The sequence below is a fragment of the Ictidomys tridecemlineatus genome, chromosome 1 (assembly GCF_052094955.1).
Source record: "Ictidomys tridecemlineatus isolate mIctTri1 chromosome 1, mIctTri1.hap1, whole genome shotgun sequence".
In the NCBI taxonomy this organism is placed as follows: domain Eukaryota; kingdom Metazoa; phylum Chordata; class Mammalia; order Rodentia; family Sciuridae; genus Ictidomys; species Ictidomys tridecemlineatus.
In genome coordinates, this window is record NC_135477.1 from 66,492,386 (window position 1) to 66,498,860 (window position 6,475).

Genomic DNA, 6,475 nt, shown 5'->3' on the forward strand with positions numbered 1-6,475 from the left:
ATAAATGGAGAATTGATATTTAGCTTTCTAACTCCTGTTGGAACATCTAGCAAGTGATAAGGAATGAGCAATTCCACACAGATGCCTCCAGAGCCCTCACACTTTACTACAGAGGACTAACTTCCTGTCGCATGTGACATTATCACCATGAAGCAGTTGATTTAGAGGGACCTTTATCTTTTAGTAGTTTGTATTGACTTGGAACATGCTAGATGATATATATAATTTTGTATGAAAATTTGAGTTTACATACACATCTATTTTTGGCCTATGATAGAGTAGGAGCTGAAAAGTTCTTTCTGCCTCATTTTCTTTCCTTAGAAGTAATTTATATTACTCTTAAATATTTTGTAATACCTTGATAACAGGATTGACTCCAAAAAGGAATTTAAGGTTTTCTTAATTAAAAAGGACATGATCATTGGATAGAACTGCAAACAAAACCAAAAAAAATCTTTTTTTCTAAAAACATCATTAAAGACATATGACAATCATTGCTCTTGACTCCCTTAGTCCAACGAGCAATTCTTGGAAAGCCCAATCAAGATCTCTTTATAATTGACTTCACAGGAGCAAAACATGTCCAAAAAATTAATACTGTTATTAAATGACTTTGACATTTTTTTCTTTTCCAAAAATCTGTTGTATTAGAGCTTGTGGACCTAAAAGAAACAAAAATAAATGTCTTTTTTTCTCACAACCTGCATGATGTATACTCAGTTTCCCAGAAATAGGGCAGTGAGTCAGATTAAAAATATTAAAGGTATGAGAAATTTAAGAAATAAGGACAAAGACATGGAAATAAGTGAAAAGCAGGGGCATGGTTAGATGATCCATCTCTAATGGTGACTGGATCTAACAAAGAAGGAGAGCTTACATTGAATTTCAGTGTGAAAAACTTGAGGTGAACAGGATGAAGTTGAGAAAAACAAAACATGGTTTGGGTTTAGCAGGTTACTTCCATCTCTTCTACCTTTAGGCAGGTGGGATTTGAAATCTAGGCTTTTTGAACTAGTGAATTCCATGACAAGCACAGAATCTTCCCTATCAATAGAAGCCATGCTGCAAATGGGCATTCCCCTAGGCACTCTTGCACCACAGGTTCCCAGAAGCAGCATCTCACTGTCAAGGTTAATTCAAAGTAATGCTTACAACATTTTGGGGGGAAGATTGTGTGACAGGGTGACACAGGGAAGAGGGCATGAGGAAGAACGGTATGCTTCATGCTATCAAATTAATGTTAGGTATATATAAGAAAAGACCTATAATTGTCATGGACTTTTTGGAAATTCATTTCTGACTATCTTTGCTTTCTAAAAAGCCAATTTATGAAATGTTTAATTTATAAGGAAGTAATTAATGCTGCAAAAGCATTAGTCTATCCCTCTCTAGAAGGATGACTTCTTTAGTACATTCAAAATAAAGTTTGACTTCCACTTTTTTTAGATCAAGGGTTGATAATGCAGTAAATCACAAGTTAAAATAGTAGTTAGTATTTATTTGAAAAAGGATTCATATTTTAAAATGCATTCCAGGTGAGGCTTCTTATTGGTCAATAGCAAACAGAGCTTAGCAGAGTATAGCAGAATTGCCTCGGAGCTCGGTCAGGCTAATTATTCAAAAACACAAGATGTAATGTAGGAAGTAAAATATGGTCATTCTCCAGAGGCTTAAACAAGTGGGGAGGGCTCATAAATCAAGATAGGAATGTTCCCTTTCTTTTCAACTGGCTGCATCATAGCCTGCCCTGATAAGCAGACCCCCTAAGGGGTCAATTTTAAGGCTTCTGATCTATTCAGAAAAAAAAAATTATAGCAAAGATTCACATCACCTTAATTTGTATAAAAGAGTCAGGTTATGCTGAGAGCAAAATTCACTGATCTCATAAATAGAAACTAAGTTCAAAAGGGCTTAGTATTCCCAAATTAGAATCTAGGGAGAATATCTTACTTTAATGTTAGTAATTTTCATACTTACTGTCTATTAGCTTGTGTGATGAGCTTGCTCCAGGAATCTAGATAATCCCATCCCTTAAAATGCCCTTGGAAATGTATGTGGGTTGATTACTGAATTACTTCTGAAGTGAACATGGGTCTAGCAAACTGGAAATTATTTTACTGCTACTGTATTACTAGGCAGAATGCCCAGCGGGGGTATTATATCCACAGAGGTGAATTTGGGATTGACCATAATATACTTGAATATTTATGGTTGAGATATGTGGGTTTTTTTTCTAATTTTGAGTACTGTCACAGATATTCAATTTCCCCTAGAGACTATCACTAGATTATCATTTAAATTACCACTAAATCACACATGGAAAAGCAATGACTAACATTATTTTTAACCATTTAGCATAATTTCTTATATTACTTTCAATTCACTTGAATGAGGAAACATAAAACTGTAATAAAATACCTTTAGATAGAAGGAATTTTTATTTTAAAAAGTTATGCAAAAAAAATCATCTGACTTTCACCTGACTTGACATACTGCACATTTCTAATAAAAATTATTATTTTCAACTTGCAGGAATCATTTTACCTTTATATAGGAAATATCATGTCTTCCATACATGGGAATCACCCAGTAGCATCAGATAAAAGAGCTTAACAAAGCAAGTGGACAAGTTCCATAAACAAAGAGGCAACTGGTCATTGAGGCCAAAATCTAAGCCATAGGCAATAAATATCAAATGAATGTAATACCTGGTCTGGTGGAAATCAAGTAAACACTTCTCTTTGGTATGTTAATTAGAAAAAGCTTCTAAAAACTGGTTGATTGGATTTGTCCTTTAAAGAAAAGGAAAGTTTCTAATAATTAGAGATGTGAAAAAGAGAGTACCCCAGATTGGCAGTATAACTTGATAGTGGATGTTGTTTAGCTCAGAGTAAATGACACTGAAACAGAAAAGAAAGAAATCTCAGAGACAGCACAGCAAAGCTTTATCAGTCACTCATATCGAGTCTGATGCAGTTAATGCTTCCTTTTTCTTTATTATAGCTGTGCATTCCAGAGTATATGGCAGAAAGATCATTGAGTAAAACTAATCACATGACCTGGCACAATTGCAGAGGAGGCTGGAATAAGTCAATGATATACTTGGGTGGCTTTAAACAATCTGATAAAGAAATATAGGATGTCAGATTGGAAAGAATTTGAGTATCAGGTTTTTTATTAATTTTGACACATTACTTTATCTCATTAACTATTACATATTGAAGATGATAAATCTGAAATAAAATTAACTAGAAGACAAAATTTTTAAAAGTTTGTAAAAGGGAATAAAAGGATAATACCCCAGCCACTAAAGATGAAAATGAGCAAGAAGGTGTAAGTGTTCTGATTGTGGAAAAGAACAAGACAGTGATTTTCTCTGGTGAACAAACTCTTGGAGAAAAATAGGCATCTCGTTTTCCACAGCTGGAATATTCTGTGGTTTTTCCTGGAACTATTAAGATAACTAATACAAGCTTGACCAGTGCACATATCTAATCATAAGCAAAAACTTCTTAAACTATAACCTAATGTGCCCTGCTTAATGATATAATGAATAATCCTGTACTAATGGTGCCTGTGTAAGCTAATGATATAAGTAAAGAAGGCAGCTTAGACGAGCAGCCAATTTTGCCTCTGCATCTTGCTTCTGTCTCCATTTATTTCATTACAAGAATTATAGACAACTACTCATTTTTTGTTTCTTCAGAACTGAATTTATATGTTTGGTTGAGTTCTATCTGTCCCTCACCCTGCCTCCCACACTAGTTTATATTTGACATTCCAAAATTATATATTGAACAGAAAATGTGTGCTAAAAACTGTTTTAGGTTTTGGGGAGCAGCAAGCAGAAACAAAATAGAAAAAGTCATTGCCATTTTGCAGCTTCTGTTCTAACAGGGAAGCATACTTATGGCCTAAGAAATTGCTATTTTCAATGTATTGCTGCTTTTAAGAACAATTTAATTGAAAGTCTAGAATGCACCAAACAATTTCAGAGGCAGGAAATCTCCTACCTCTTATATCAGTGCCCACCTCCTTTAACAAGTACTTCACTGTTACAAAAGGATCTTGAAATAAGTCAGCAAAAGAGATATCTTGTGCTCTAAAATGTTGGGCTGATGGAATTTTATGTTCTTTCTTTAATCTTCACCTCCATTAGGGCCTGGCCAGATCTTCTGTACCTTCTATGAGGACAACAGAAGTCTGTAAACTTGCAGTCCTTGCTGCAGGTACGACTCAGCAGTTAAGCACTTCTGTGCCATGTGTGAGTACCTGGGTTCAACCACCAGCACTGCCAAACACAACTAAAAACCCAAGATACACAATCTCCCAAACCCATTTCTCTACTCATCATCAATATTCATCAACCACCAATTATAAAATAGGCCATGTGTTACAGAAGAGGAAGACACACAAATAATAACCACTGTACCACAATCAACAAAAATAAAAGTGATTGTCCCTGACTTCTGGGAGCATCCTATTCAGAAAATTCACCTCTCCTAAAATGGCAGAGATAGGTAGGCTACAGTAAATGATGTCAGGTAATGGTTTCCTGTTTCTGAAATGGTTTCCTAAGCCTCAAACATTGTTTACTAGCCTTCCTCAGGTAGGTGAAACTGCTAGATGGTTAAGTAGATAAATGTTGTCACATTTCTATAACAGATAATATAGGACCCTAAGATTATGAATGAGCTTCTCAAACTAGTCTTATTTTAGCAGCCAGCCATGATAATATCTAAGATGTCAATTAGTGGAAATGGATAATTATAATCTTTTTTATTTTATTTTATTAGCTACACATGACATTACAATGATCTTGGCAATTCATTGGGATATAATTTCTCATTTTTCTGATTGTAGAGATTGCAGAATCACACTGGTCATAGAGTCACCTATATATATATACAGCAATCACAATGTCTATTCTGCTGCCATTCCTATCCTCTCTATTCCTCCACTCCCCTCCCATCATTTCTCTCTATCCAATCTAATGTGACACACTTTTTTTTCTTTTTCTCATCACAACATCATACATGTATTCTGTATAACAATAGGGATCTCCTTCCATCTTCCGTGCAACTCCCCTTCTCCCTCTTTTTTCCTCCCACCTCTCTTCCCTATTTAGTGATAGTCTTCTTCTCATAAATATAATCTTTTAATATTATGTTGTATAAACTGCATTTACCAAAGAGGGTAGATCAGCTGAAATCATTTGTTTTCACCTATATATCCCAAAACTTATCAAAGAGTTTATAAATGATAAGATTGCTTTAACAGTATGATGAATGCAAGAACAGAATAAAAGAAACTGTGACTGTGAGTGAATGTAATATAATCCTTATGATAAGTGATTATCTCCCTAGACAGGCTTTCACTTTAAATGCGTAAAAGCCATATAAATAGAAGCTAAAATATTTGTAAATTTTTAGAACCTTCTGGATCTCTAACATCAGATTTTTCCTTTTTATTGTAAAAGGAAATTTCATCAGTTATGGTCTTGGTAAGAAAATGTAGCTACAGAATTGATTATCTTATAAAACAGAAATATACTTAAGATAGGTTCCATGCAAATTAAAATAAATATGGCCTCAGGAAAAAAAATAAGAAGGAGATCATAGGAAGAAGTCTTGGACTCCAAAAAAAAAAAAAAGTAAAATGAATAATTAAAGAAAGAAGGAAAACAGAGTAAAGGCCAATTGAATTATGTTTTATTGAGTTAATTCATGAAAATAAAGTAGACATATCACAGCTTTTATTTAAAACAGGAAGGAATTCTAAACATGCTAGGATGAGTTGGTGGGCTGTTCTGCTTTATTAATTGTTGTGAGAGATAAAGGTGAATTTGTAATGAGTGGGATTATAAATATATAGTTTATAAATTTTGATGCCATAGTTTGGAATGAATTGTGGAAAATCAACTTCATTGTAAGCAAAAAGCCTGGCAGTGATGGTGTAACCCCTTGCATGACTTCAGTGAATCTCTACTGAAGGGAATGGGGGAGGGATAGCTACTGCCAAAACCAAACACAACAGTGTGTTTAGGGAAATAATCGTACTGTCACAGGACAGCGGGGAGCTAATGCTCCAAACCTCTGTTCTTGTATCCCAATAAAAGAAAGTTTAGAGTCAGACACATAAAGCTAAATAATAGAACTTCATTGTGAATGAAAGTAAAGTAAGGTTCAAGCAGAGAGAACCCTCAAGATAGAGAGTGGGTTGTCTCCAAAGAGCAAACAACAATGAAACAGCGCTGCTTCCAAACATACGGCTGTTTGGGGTTTACCAGGAGAACCTGGCTCCTCCAGTCAAATGTTGATCTCCTCCTTCACATAAGATGGGGGGATTTTTGACCCCAGTGGGTTCTCTCTGGAGCCATTCTATTCAGGGAAATATCATCTACAAGTCAATCCTATGTTAACGTGGGTGTTGTGGTCAGAGAAATCTATGGCCATAAATCCTAACTTTACAATGG